The following is a 15032-nucleotide window of genomic DNA, read 5'->3' as shown; positions in this document are numbered from 1 at the left end:
ATAGTGTGACTCTAACTGTTCGTTACACCTCTTGCAGGTCTTTCCAACACCATAGTGAAATTTATAATATTATTCTGGCTTTGTTAATGACTTAGTGTTTCTGTTGCAAAGATAAACAACATTTGCTATTTTTTGATGTGTACCCATTATTGATGTTTATGCAGTGTTTCATTAGACATTTAAATTGCAAATCGAATTACAATGAAATTACTGTATGTGTTGTAGAAAAAGTTATCAGATCTTCCCTGCAGTCTTTCCCATCCAGATATATATTTTAAATCAGAGTGAATACAAAACTAGACAAAAGAGCTATTTTTTTCTGAGCCTTTATCTGACTTGTACACATATTAACCTTTCATTCTTTTGAAATAAAAAATCTATAACCCTGACTGATGATGCAAAAATTGCAATATTTCCCTGCTTAGTATTTCCTTTATGTGCACCTTTTTTATTACATAATCTGAAAACATATCTGTCTTCTCAGATAAAAGGAACTGATGTACTTAGCGTGAAATGGAAGTATTGGGTTAGAGCTGGCTTAACTAGTTTTATTACAGACAACAAGTTACAAACTATTCCATCATCTTTCACTCAATCAAGTATAGCAACTGAGATATTTCACTCTGAAAGATGAAAAACAGACCGAAAGCTCCTATTCCCTATACAGGGGAAAGGATGAGAGACGGAGTGAACTCTCCTGACGAGTGACAGGCACGTTGCTTAATGCACTACTAGAAGTCACTTGGGTACCATGGCAATGAAAGCTGCAAAAGAAGCCATGCAGAACAGCACCGTACCATGATTCAGCCTCACTGAATAACTTACATAAAGGTTATCTCTATACAGCAAAATATAGGTGCAATTGTATTGCTCACTTGCAGATTAATCTAAACCTGTTTAGGAATAAAAGGAAGTGGCAACGTCAACCTGTACTTGTAGTCTGGAATCTTTCAGAAATTCATAGAATGATGTTTAGTTGCTCATGTTTACCCAAAGTCTTGCTATGTGAGCTGGTTAGATTGCACTAACAAAGGTACTCCAGCACATGCCACAGTCACAGTTTCCTGGCTCTCTGTTCTGCACTGGGAATACTGGCAAAGATAGAGTTCTATAAACCAGGAAAGGGGCAAGTCAGTGTAATTGTGCCATGGCTAAGCAGTGTCACTGCTGTGGGTGTGAGCATCACTTGGAAAAAAAAAGAAATATGCTATACAGTGAAGGAATGCTGATTTCTTGGAGTTGTGAAAGATGTGTAACCTGCCTGCTGGAATTCCTTCCTACTGCATAATACAGGACTTAAGTATTGTTTTTATAAAGCCAGCAAAGTGAACCATTGCTACTCAGTAGTTTTGTTAGTTCTCTCCATAAAAAATGAAATAACCATTGTCAACTACTCTAATCGCAACTAGTCCCTGCCTTTCTCTAAATGTGAGGACAGAATCATTTTGTGCCACCAGGAAACCTTCTCTGTGTCTAAAAATCTTCCCTAGTATAGTGTTGGCCATGATCTAGCCTACTGCTTCACATTAGGCTGTCGTACCTGTACTCCCTCCCACAGAATGCTGCCTGGATGCATTTATGAAACCAAAGTGCAAATTTTAATCAGCGTCATAAATTACAGTTGGGCCTTTTCTCTGCAAAGGAGAGGTCCATGAGGAGGTGGGCTCAGATGACTAGCAGATATTGGCACTCAAATGAAAGCAGTAGGACTGGATCACAGAAACTGTAGAAATGTTTTAAAAAGCTGTCCAAAACATCTTGGCTAAGAAGATTCTGAGGTGTTCAGGGACTGGAGATACTGAAGGACTTTTGCATTGTAAGAAAGGGGGGAGAGAAGTAGGGTCTGAAGTGAGAAGGAATGAATTTAAGGGTGTGTTCCTACCTGGACATTTATACTCAGGACTCTAGTTTGTGGGGAGACAGAGATTTCTAGGAGCATCATTATTGCTGGACTGACAGGGATGCTCCTACCACCGTCACTTACACATGCACACACACATGGCTTATGGGATCCCACTCAGCCATTATCCTATTTTTTGCTGTCAGAAAGATACAATCCTTCTCTATGTACTTTCACACAATGTCTATCATGCTACATTTGCCTTGGTTTTCATGGTATAATTAATTATTGTCAATTAGTTTTAAAAATCTGAAATGCACTAACACCCACCTATACTGTATCTACCCTGTGAAAGTCAGTGCAACTGAAATATTGTCATTAAATCCATTGCAGTTTCATTAGACATAATTTTGTGGATTTGGGATAAATACTATGTTTCCAACCCAGTAGTCAGGCATGCTGCTCAAAGATAAAGAACACTGCTAGTCATCAAGCCCCTATTCCCATTACAGATAATAAGATACTCCTTCTGTATTATAAGTGAGTAGGAGGATATTTGAAGTCAAAACTAGATAGAATTAAGCGGAAAATATCTTGCTAGTTTCCAAGGGAGTGAAAAAGTATCAGTTTTCCAAACAGAGTGTGTATGTAAAGGGATGTTGGACCTGAGATCGTATTTTGTGAAAAGCGAGAGTGATCTGACAGAAATCAATAGAATTACAACATTATTGAATCTGTGTAAGTGGGATCAAAATTAGATTTTTTCCTTTGTATACCTTCTGTCATTACATAAAGAAATAAAACATTTTCAATAACCCTATATCCTTTTAATGACTGACATAAGAGCTTTTGTGTGTGAGTTCCATGTTCACTCAAGATACTAACTTCTGTGTCCTGCCCAAGGGGTTCAAAGTACCTCCACTTGTTGCCTAATTTTATCAAAATAGTAAAGAAGTGATACATTGAAGCCTTTCACTTAAATACTTTACAGAATCAATATGTGGGACTCATCTTGAAGATTTGGTATTTAGACCTACCAATGTATAAAGGATAAACAAGTGCCATAACCAGTCATTAAATTAGAGCTTTAGCAAAAAGAGGTTCTCAAAATTTCAAATCATTCTTGCTGATGTTTAACCTTTACTGGCAAAGAAGTGCGTTTGTACAAACCAGTTGTTTAGCTTGGCAGGATCACACACTGCCATGAAAATGATGTAGTTCACAGCAGTTGCAACATTTTCTATTTCCTTTTCATTTTAATTTAAGAGATCTTTATAAGTTGAGGGTGTAAAGCTTCCAATAATGAGAAAAGAATGGTCGTTTTTTCTGGTGAGTACTAGAAATCTTGAGTTAGCCCTGTCAGTTTAACATTCAGGTTTATCTCTGTGTCATCTTAAGACATGACACCAGTAGTCACTCAGGTTCTCAAACCAAATACCATGCATAGGGATAGTATTTTATGATTTTGGGAGGAGGGTTCCCCATGCTTATTGATGATGCTCATATAACAGTTATCAGTTATTTGCCCAGCGTAACACTAGCAATTTTCTGTCTCCTTTGAGAAACAGATAGAACCACAAAATGTGAAAAATCTGTTAACAGGAGACCAATAGAAGAGGTTTGTTGTATTTAAAAGCAGACTGACTGTAGAGTATACCTCCTGAACATGTCTCACTGCTATGTCAACCGTATCATTGAGAGATTCTGACATGATGGATATTAGTGTTGCAGTGCTGACATCAAGACGGAATTTATAATCGTTGATATCCCACTGATTTCATCCTGCTGTATTGAAAATAATAACTCAGAACACTTTATCTGTCAAAGATATCTTTTCTAAATTGTCCACAAATTATCTCTTATTTATGTTTTCTCTGAATTACATATATACATCATGTTCCTTTATCGTAAATCAGATTCTGCCCTAAGTTTCTTGTTAGCAATGCTCTAAGAAATAAAAGAATTGAGTCTGGAATTATATTCCATTTCACATTGCTATTTCTTTCACTACAAGTAGATGCTGCACCATCTTACTCAGTGACTTCAGCAGTAGAGGGCTTTAATGCTTCTCAGCATTTTTTAGTGGATTCCACCTTCTAAAACATAAGATGCTGGGGTTTTTTTCTTGTGATTCTAAGGTCTGAGAGCATCAGTATTGACTGGCATCAAGCTGAGAATATCTTTGAACTCAGACATGTCCTTTTCCTTGTTTGTTGATGCTATACATCTGCCAACTATCAGAGAGATTTTCCCTGCTGGCTCCTGCAGCCAGGCATGTATTTTATGTATTTGCAGTGTAGTTCTGTCACCCTGCCTTCTCTTGCTACAGATGATTACCCTGATCTAATTTGTTTGGAAATTAGGGACAAGTGAGTTAGGAACAGGATGTTGTGTTGTATGAAGGGATGTGCCACCTAAACCAGCTCCACCTGAGGACCACAGGCTTTCCTCTGTTACGTGATTCACCATCAGCTTTCCCATCTGAGTGACTCTCTGGTTCCTCTACATTCATGGCTTCCATTATTTGACATTCACATAATTCTAGATTAGCAAGGGTTTGTTTGAATAACTGTTTTAAGAGAAAATTCATGTCTGTAATCACACATCAGCAATTCCATGTGGCTGAGATTGTTCAAGAGAAGATAGTTACTATCCTTTACTTGTTGTCTTGTTGTGTTACTATTTTTCTTTTTCCTTTTTGAAAGTTCCACCATACATTCATAAAGAAGAAATAATACCATAAAACTTGGATAATTATTTGCTTGTCGAAACTTTAGAAAAAACCCACAAAACTGGTTTTCTGGGATGAAGTTTATTTACATACATTAATTGCCGAATTCAATGAACTAAATTATAAAATAGAATATATAGTACATGTAATATAACCACATATATATCTTGAGGAAGAAAACAGAACTCATATAGAAAACGTAAGACAAGTCAGTCTGCTACATAGTGAGTTTGTCACAAACAATTTGACAAGCTTTACCCAACATTCTGGGTAAGATCAAGTCCAATACATTCTGCTTATATACATCTTCCATCCAACAGTTTGAGTTGTGGTGGCATCTGCCAGGACATGCTTTGACAATCCATTCTACCATCATTACTTCAGACCTCAATGAGCAGTCACTCCGTGTCCTGCCACCGGATGGGATAGTCAGGTGTTTAATTACATTTTACCTGTAGTTTATGAAACTTAAGTTGCATGTGATATCAGCAACTGTCATATGGAGCACAGAAGATTTTCTTATTATTTCTTCCCTTCAGTTTTATGTCGTAACATTTCTGTTCATGATCTCTTTTGGGAATTTAGTTGGTTGCTGTAGCAATTAGCCAAAGAAGGCAGAGTCTTATTCCCCTCATTTATTCTTAAAGTGCCAAGCTTGCTTTCTAAAACCCAGAAAAATATAAACTCTGGAATATGGGATTTAAAATGTATTAGATGCTACTGGTCTCTACACAAGTGTTGGACAATATTAGGTTTGTGCAAAAAATGGCATATTTTCAGGACAGAAAATGTGCAGTGTTTCCGTAGATTTTGTTTGCTTGGAGTCATCATGGCTGTTTGGAATATTTCTCTGCTCCTGGGATGACAGATCCAGCAATCAGTGCACCCCTGGGAGGGAAACTCATATGCCTTACTCCACGAGTGGCAGCCTCACTGTTCTGGGCACCCCTGAGATGGCGTAAGTGCTAGTGAATGGGCACTGCAGGGCTGCCAGATGGCGAAAGCTCAGTCTTTATAGTCAGAGAACATTGCTATCCTGACAGCTGAGTTTTTAGCAAAATGCATTAATACCAGTTTTCACTTATCAAAAGGATGTTAACTCTGACTCCAGAAATCCTTCTGAGACACAGCTCACAGGACCTTTAGGGAAAGAAAAATAAAAAGGGCGGGGGAGGGGGGGAGAGGGGAGAGATATCATTTTATGTTTGCCTTATTTTGCACTGTCTTTAGGCATCGATTACTATCAGATGCAGAACACTATGTTTGACATATTACTTGGTCTTGTCAAACATGATAATTCTTGAGTCATTAAATTATTATCCCCTTTAGAGATTACAACGCTGACACACTTTCGCAAGATGTTTATTCATTGTGTCTGGCTATGTCACCACAGTGTCACAAAATACTTTTTATACTGTTGATTACACCATTTTAGTCATTCACAGGTGTCACAAGCCTCTGGTTTGATTACAGCATGATGCATAATGTTTGCCTACTACTTTTACACCATGGCACTTCAGGAATGATGGTCACTACTTATACAGTTTGTGAAATTTCTTAGATCCAGGCCAAGCCACTTAGTTTAAAAAATTACAATGATTCATACTCCCTTGTTAAATACTTACACCATTTATGTGTTATATATCCTACATTGGTATTATTAGCTTAACTGATGGATAGATTTAAGCTTGCTACTTCTAGTTTTGATATTACTATGAGGTTACAAGCAATGCTAAAGTCCAATAGTTTGAGGATTTTCTTCCATAATATCCCCAAGAAGTAAGGGCAGAGCCAATAAAACACATTTTGCTTTAACATAGACTTTTCATTTCCATTTCAGGAAACAAGACATGTCTTTTTGACTGGATCACTACTGTTTTTGTAGTCACAAAGTTTGTTTTGAGAAATTAGCTATTATTTTTTCTGTGAAAATTCTTATAGTATGGAAGGATTTAGATAACACCATAACAGAGAACTAAGAAATTTAAGGTACATACAAAATTGTTGTAGTCCATGGAAAGCTACAAGAAATAATTAAATTAATTAAAGAAATTAATTAAACACAGCATCACGTAAGAAAAATCTATTTCAATCTAGAAAAGTTAAAATCTGAAACAGATCGTGGCACATTTGCAGTTTCTCTAAAGAAAACTTTCCTTCTGATGGACTTTACAGAATGCATTGCAGTCTTGATCTGCCTAATCCTTTACCGAACTATCTGCAGTATCATTGAAGTTATACTGACTGGGTATAGAAAAAAGAAGGAATGTTTGGAGGCAAAGACGTATCACCCTTGGGATTTTAAGAATATCATATGGGTGGGAAGTCATTTTCACTTACCTTTTGATGTTTACAACATAGACATATAGCTATTCAGGCTTTTTCTACAGGTAATTGACTGTCCATTTAGGTTAAGACTAATTGCACTCTGCAGGCAGAAATCATCCCTCACTGACCTTCAGGGAAGCCTATATACTTACCCCAGAAGCAGATGTTTTTACACTGCAAATGTGTAAAAGTTAAGCAAAATAAATTCTGCACCACAGTTCAACCTTCACCTGTTACCTTTTAGGCCCCCACACAATAGTCATCACATAAAACTTAGACCATACTGTAGTAATAGATGCACGCACCTCCCATGAAGTCCTGATACACAAAACTGGGAAATGTGTTAAACAGGGATACTTGTTGCCAGACTCCTCTTTTGCAAATGGCAATGATCAGATATCGTCTGTATTTCATGCCATGGTCACTTAACCCTCAAAAGGAAAAAAACAAAAACAAAAACAAAACAAACAAACAAAAAAACCAAAACAAAACAAAAAACAAAACAAAACAAAACAAAAAAGCAATTCTAGGATTTAGTAGAGACTCTTTTTAACATAAAATTAAACCACTGAAGGAGAGGGATGAGATTAGGGAAGAGGGACAGACATAGCAACCCTAAGGAAAACTATTTCCCCCTTCTGATTAAAAATATTAATTAAGATTTGGATAAAATCTACATCTTTAGAGGTGGGTTGTTTTTACCATTTTCTTATGACAACTGATATGCAGTAAGAAATCTTTCCAAAATACTGATCTCTTACATTTGCTAGCAATAATTAATAAAATGGCAGTTTTCAAATCTGGTTGGATGCTTTTTGTTCAGGCTTTGCAAAATGTCCACGTTTGGTGTATTTGTAAATAATGCTAGCAAAGATATAAAAATGTGAAAATGAAGGCACCGAATTGTTATGCTCATTTCCTTTTCAATAAATATGCAGGGATCTTCTTTTATCCCCTGAGACCAGATGTACCACATGTAATGAGATTCTGCAAAGTATCAATGTGCACAAACACCATAAAAGGAATCTGGGGTATTCAGTTCATTCCTGACAAGTAGGATTAATGAAGAATGTATAAATATGTATGTAAAAAGCAAGACTGGATTGGAAGTTGAGTCTTATGGACACGATCAACGTTTAAAAGAGTACTGATGTTCAATACATTGAAGGAATTCTCCCAGATAAATTTTCTCTGGGAAAAAAAAAAAAAAAAGAAGTTTAGAAAAATAATTTTTAATAAACCAGGCCTAGTGAGAGATGAGTTATTCATTCAGTATTTCCAGGTAAAGTTTAACAGATTTTTGATTGTTTAGTCAGCAGGTCTCTGTGTTTTCTTCACCAAGCTGAAGTTGCAAGACAAGTTACAGTTGCAAAACATCTTGTCCCAGACTTCACAGTTCTCAGCTTCTCGCCAGTCTGCTGATTCCTCAGTGCTTAAGAAAACAGACTGCAAAAAATACTTTAAATGTATGCAAACTACAGCAGTGATCTACTGCACACAGCTATACACATATCAGTTATGTGGAACAGTTTGTTCTGCACAGTTCACCTCAATTCTGAGATATTTTTTACTGAGTTAGATTTTACTGAGCTCTGATGGGAGAACATTTGCAATAAAAACTCTGGAACTGTCCTGCACAGACTCTGTTAAATTCCATGCCACCTATACGGAGCCACAGTTGTCTGATATATTTTTAATCCTATCTGGTTCCTCCAGACTACACCATGGATTAATCTCCTCTTTTGGATTAGAAAAATCCTGCTCACTTTTATAAATAGATGAATTTTATTTTTAACTCTACATGGTGTCTTTGAAAATGTTTCCGACGGAAGATTCTGCTGGTCACCACGAGATCATTTTGGTAGGTCTTTCTTAGCTGACAAAAATGTGTCTAACAAGGACAAACCAAAAACTTACCTGAAGAAAAAACCACCCACAAAACTATCCTTATTGTGTCAAGTAGGAAACACCCTTTTTTTTTATTCCATAATATCAGTTAATAACAATAAACTCATACAAAAAGGGATACATGTATTCTGGCTTAGCAATTTGTGCAAACAATTCTAAGAAAAAGTCGGAAAGGATATTGAAGAATTAAAGAATTAAAATACACATAATTTCTTATCCAAGAAACACGAGCTAACTGGCTTAATGTTAATTACATCCTGATGAAACTTCACACAAAACTCCTCTCTGTCAATTTTCAGCAGATCCAGTCTCTCCAAAATGTTCAGTTATTACTTGGCAGTTGTTGGGGTTTTTTCTTGGAAAACAATTAAATCCCCAACTGAAAACCAGCCATTCTTGATCACTTCAAAATGTAGCCCCTTGATTATTATTATTTTTTTACTTTATTTCACTTTTTGTAATTACATTTGAACATTTGAAATCAGAATGAAGTACTTTAAACCCTGTCAGAGTGAAATAAACCTGATTTTTTTCCCATCAACTAAGCACAGGAACATTTTCAGCTTTTCAAATAGTGACAGTTATTTTGAACTATTTAAATTCCTGATAAAGAAATAAATTAATGGGTATCACCCTCTGTAGATAGTCCTCCAGAAAACTAATTATTGATATGAAATTGTGATCCCACTGCAATCCATGGAAATTGTGCCATCAATGGACTACAACAGAACCAAGAGTTTATCCTGGGTATTAGCAGGATTGGGACAAAAGCTTTAAGCAAATCTCAGCTGTCTGGATGAGCTAGATCAGCACCTTTGTGTTATTAATAATTCATAATAATCCCCAAAACTGTCTCACAACTATGAGACAGCCCATTTTATTGGTTTGGCCTTGCTTACTGGGAACTGTTGAAAATTACTTTGAAAATTTTCATTGTATGAATTAAGTCATTTGTGCTTGCAATATTATATTCTGTGTTATCATGAATATTCAATGGATGCTTTCAGAATCATTCTTTATAAATCCAATCATGTTATAAAGCCAACAAATTCCAGAGGACCTAGTCAGCTTCTACAGCATGACATTTTATACCTAGTAATGCCTGAAATCCTGCAGGTTTTTTTAAGGTCTTTGTAGGCAAGCTTGTTCAATGTGGTGGCATCAATAGAGCTAAAGAGATGCTCTTTGCCTGACTGGGGGTCTTTGTAATTGCCAAGATCACAATAGCATTCTAGAGAGGATTTTCCAGGCAACAGTTTGCTTCAGAAGTTTCTTTTCTCTGGAGACAATAAATTGTTGTGGCTTAACTGATTTATTAAGTAAATTCTTGGATAAAACTCCCATGGTACTGCTGTCTGAAGCATAAGACTGCTGTTATTTGTCTCTGAGCAAAGTGTTGCATGCTGAAAATTGCTATTCAGAAACTTGAGTCTTAAAGAATCTGCTCATCTTCTTCACTCATCATCTCTTGGGATCATGTTACTGGCATGAGAGTTCTCACTGAAAAAAGCTTCTAGTCCTCTGGGCTGCAAAGACAGACTTGAAAATAAGAATCCACTTCATATTCCTCCTAGGATTAATGTTAAAAGAAATTTTCAGGTTTTAATGTTAAAATTAATTTTGACTTAAAGCGGAGGAGGAATTGGTTCCAATTATAAGGGCAAAATAAATGCAGTAGAGACAATAAATTATGAGATCCCCGACAATAAATGCAGTTTGGAGACAACAGTTCCGGGAAGTTCCCTGTGTGTCCTCTGTTCTTACCCACTGATGCAGCAATGAAATGACCTTTCCAGGCCCTTTCAACAGTACTCCAGAAAAAGACTTTTTTTCACATAGGTTAAAATTAGCACTAAATTCCACTCAGTTATGAAGTGGTGTGTTCAAAGTGAGAATACTTCTTCAAAACCATGTCTTGCAACTGAGAAGAGCTGAGGTGCTCTTTTGACAGGTTTTGGGATTTAAATCAGAAGAGCTGGATTTCCAGTTGAATTGAGAAGTCTTAAAGTTGATCTTTGACAATAAGTCATAACAGGTTTAAAAAAATCTATGCAATTTATCAGTAGTAAATAGTTATGTTTAAAATTGTACATTAAGCAACGTACAATGCCATCCTGAGAACAAGTAGTGGCTGCTCAAGGACAGAACTATAAATTTCCAAACACAGTAATATTGCTACGGTGCATAGGATGCAAGTGGGAAATGCAAGAACAATACACAATGCAATATTGTGTTTGGGATGCTTTATGTCTCTGACAACTGGGTACTCAAAATTCATGTCTTCTAAATTCTACTTTTAGCAATACTAGTAAATATTTTTTCCTACACTCTTGGCTTTCATCCTAATTAAACCAGAATTTTAATAATACAGTCCAGAACTACTTTGTAGGGAAACTGAGGGAGCGGCAACTTCTGCAATCAACACTGGCCGGTGTCACCAATGCTCTCGTGCCGCAGCTGCGAGGTTGCACAGTCTCCCCCAGTGCTTTGTCTTCTCTTGAGTAACGGAGAGAAAAATTCACCTGTTCAAAACAAGTTTGTCCCCAAGCCAAGGAATGAACAAAGCTGTTACAGCTATGGGATATGTTCCTATAGTTTTACTTGTTTGCTGTTTTGTAACAGTTCCTTGAAAAACCCTAATAGGACAGGTTTAACAGCATTAGTCCTAATCATTTGGCTGGACACACACAAAAAGTGCTAAACTTGCATTTTGAGTTGATGTGCCTTCTTTGTGTTTCTGTGACCTTTCTGTGTCAGGAGTCCCTGCTCCCAGTCCATCTGCTATGGGGCCCAGTGGCAAGGACAGGTACCTGATGGCATTGCAGTAGCTTAAAAGTACCTCCCAGGAAAGGTGCTAGCTAAATCTCATCAGATCAAAGATTTCTAACACAGCTATTGATTCTTTTGAATACCATAAGACCTGGTGAAAACCATTTCATAGAATCATAGAACAGTTTGGGTTGGAAGAGACCTTAAAGATCATCGAGTTCCAACTCCCCTGCCACGGGCAGGGACACCTTCCACAAGACCAGGTTACTCAAAGCCCCATCCAGCCTGGTTTTGAACACTTCCATGGATGGGGCATCCACAACTTCCCTGGGCAACCAGTTCCAGTGTCTCACCATCCTCACAGCAAAGAATTTCTTCCTAATATCTAATATAAATCTCTCCTCTTCCAGTTTAAAACCATTACCCCTCGTCCTATCACTACACTCCCTGATAAAGAGTCCCTCTCCATCTTTCCTGTGATAACACACTTTCCTGTGTGTCCATCTTTTCCCCCTTTAGGTACTGGAAGGCTGCGATAAGGTCTCCCCAGAGCCTTCTCTTCTCCAGGCTGAACAACCCCAACTCTCTCAGCCAGTCCTCATATAATTTACATCATTTGTTGCCTCTCTATTTTCACCACTCAAAGTTCTTCTCTGGGATTTGGTTGGATGTCCAGGTCTCTTCCCTGTACTTGGGCTTTTTTTCTTCTCCAAATATATGTACCTTGAGTGTTTGCTGTCTTATTTCTCTTGCAACCAGCAACCAGTACCATCTGACAAAAAGCATGTCATACCACAGAAAGCCAACTGAGTTTTTTTTTCTTATCTTTTAAATGATCAAGCTTGTCAGTTGTTCAGAATGCTGTCTAGGTGATTTAGCACATGCTCTTCTTCCTTACGTACTTGTGAACACTTTGATCTTCATTTGGAAATATATTGTATTTCCAGATAGATCCATTCAATTTGCAGTAGGTTTGAATTGGCTGCTCAGTACCCAACCTATGTCTACCATACCCCAGACCATTTCCTTGCTGTCTCCAAAGACAAGACCATAAAAGACAATGTTAGAAATTGGTTGTGCAACTGGCTGGGAACTTTTTGGTGAAAAAAAAAAAAAATTTTGGTCTACCCATTGAAACTAAATTACCTTTCTTGATTGGAAAGTATATTTTTTTTTAAATTAAAGAAAACAAAAAGGAGAAAAATATGTGAAACAGTCAAACAAAAGTCCCTGTTCTAAACAAGGGATTTGAATCTTGTTTTCAGCTGGGAGATGTAAAATTGTTTTCATTCACACTTTTTTAAATGGAAAACTATTAAAAACTTCTTCCTGAAGCAAACAAGAAAATATTGGAAAACTTGAAAAATCCTCAGAGGAAGGAAAACTTCTTCTTATCCATCTTTAATAAAGAAAAGGATAAGAGCACTGGCTCATAAATTCAAACTGGAATTTGCAAGCTATACAAATTCTCCAAATTGATGTAATGGATTTTGATCATGCTGAATCATAATCATAATATGCCCATGTTAGTGCAGCAAAAAGGACTATAAATATTAAAAAAACATGAATCAGATAGCTGTGTAAACTCCAGATGCCAAAATTATAACATCAAGAGGCAGGTGCAACAGGAAGTAGAGTTTGTAGGGAAAAGATGGAAAAAAATTAACATTTTTGTTAACAAAATCATCACTGCGTCATCACTGACACTTGTGTAGAGTGTTAAATGCTATGGTTCTGTTTGTTCCAACTGTTTCCATTCTTGCACATTAGCAGGATTTACTCACCTGTTGATCTTTTTCTTTTCCCAATATGAAGGAAATTATTATTATTCTATCATTCAGCCAGATTACAGATATTATGTATGATAACATCTGATTGTATTCATATTCATTTGGGTTATAGAAGACAAGGAGCTTGCAAGCTGGAGAACAGAGAACCAAAAGATGAGAGCATCTTGTCATCTGTATCTACAAAGGAATTTTCCCATCCATCTACTCTGTGACGGGGGAAACGTGAAGGGGACTGAGTGCCCCGGTAACAGTGCAGGCTTTGGAATAGGCTGTGAATATACGATGCTGTTCCTTGGTATTTTGATGCTCCATCTATGACGAAACTCATGATTTTATCTTTTCATCATCATCAGTATTTATGTTAGCTTGGTTAAATGTAGCTGAGATGCTAAGATCCCATAACCCAGCTGCAGCATAGATATACTTTAGCAAGGTGTTTCATGAGGTCACCTTTCCTAGATTTCTTTTCTCCCTATTTTAAACCTGATCTTACTGCCACATAGTCACAGCTCCTTCGCTCTTCTCCTGCTGCTTCATACTTAAATTTCTCATTTCAGTTTTAGATGTACTGTGTTCCTAAGCTCTGCTTCGCTGAAACAATCGCCCCTTGTGACAGAGAGAAATCAGATACTCATGGGACTTGGATGACCCACATTAGGAATTCTCTTCTGTATGTTGTTTCCCTCCTAGATTAATAGATCCTGGATGTTTTGTGGTGAACTCAGACATTCAAGACAGTTTCAAAAATGATGCATGCATTTTTGAGCCCAAGTCATACCGAAGGTGGGATGAACTTCTGTACATAGACCAATGCATGAAAGCACCCTGATCTCCCAAGGAACGTGTACAGATCAGACACCTCTTTGATGACAAAGTAGTAAAGAACTGCAGGCATTAGCTTGAAGTTACTCAGTTCATGTGCAGTCACAGGCTCATTTGCCTTGTCACTTGGCTTCTGAAACCATACTTTAGATGCTTTTGACAATTTTACCTGAAGTGAAATTTCCTACTTTCCCATTTGGAATTGAAACTTCCACATGGAAAAACTTCTTTTGTAGCAATTCTTCCTGAAGTGAAGGGCTGAGTCGAACAGGCAGCTCTCCAATCTATTTTGGTGGTAGTGTTGGTTTTCATATGATTCATTTGAACACCAACACCTTCCTGCCTTGTGACTGCAAATAATGCACTCATCTGGGGAATGACAAGTCATGACAAGACTACTGACAGGCTGAATCAAAAGAGGAAAAAGGTCATCTCCACAACATTAAGATTCAGGTTTAAATATTGTAATTGCCTCAGTGCAAAGAGATCCACCAATGAATATCTGACTACCATATTTATCCTGCTTTTTTATGGGATGCCCAGGATCTCATTTACCACTGTAGCAACAGAGGGACTACAAAGTCTTCATTCAGGAGAGTTATGGAAAAGATTCCTGTTCTCATCTTCAATCCCTCTGAAGCCATTTGTTTGGACTTCACAAAAGGAGCTCAGTAACAGATGAAACACAGTCTACTGGGTTGAACACTGGCTTGGGACCTATTGGCACCTGACTTGGGAATTGTTCCTAATTCTGCCATTAACTGCTGTGTGATGTTAAATCATTTTGTTTCTCCATGCCTTAAATTCTGCATCTGTATGACAAAGATAACACTCTCAGGCATGC

Source organism: Numenius arquata, chromosome 1 (assembly GCF_964106895.1).
Source record: "Numenius arquata chromosome 1, bNumArq3.hap1.1, whole genome shotgun sequence".
In the NCBI taxonomy this organism is placed as follows: Eukaryota; Metazoa; Chordata; class Aves; order Charadriiformes; family Scolopacidae; genus Numenius; species Numenius arquata.
The sequence above is the reverse complement of the archived record's forward strand: the minus strand, read 5'-3'. Positions refer to the sequence as shown.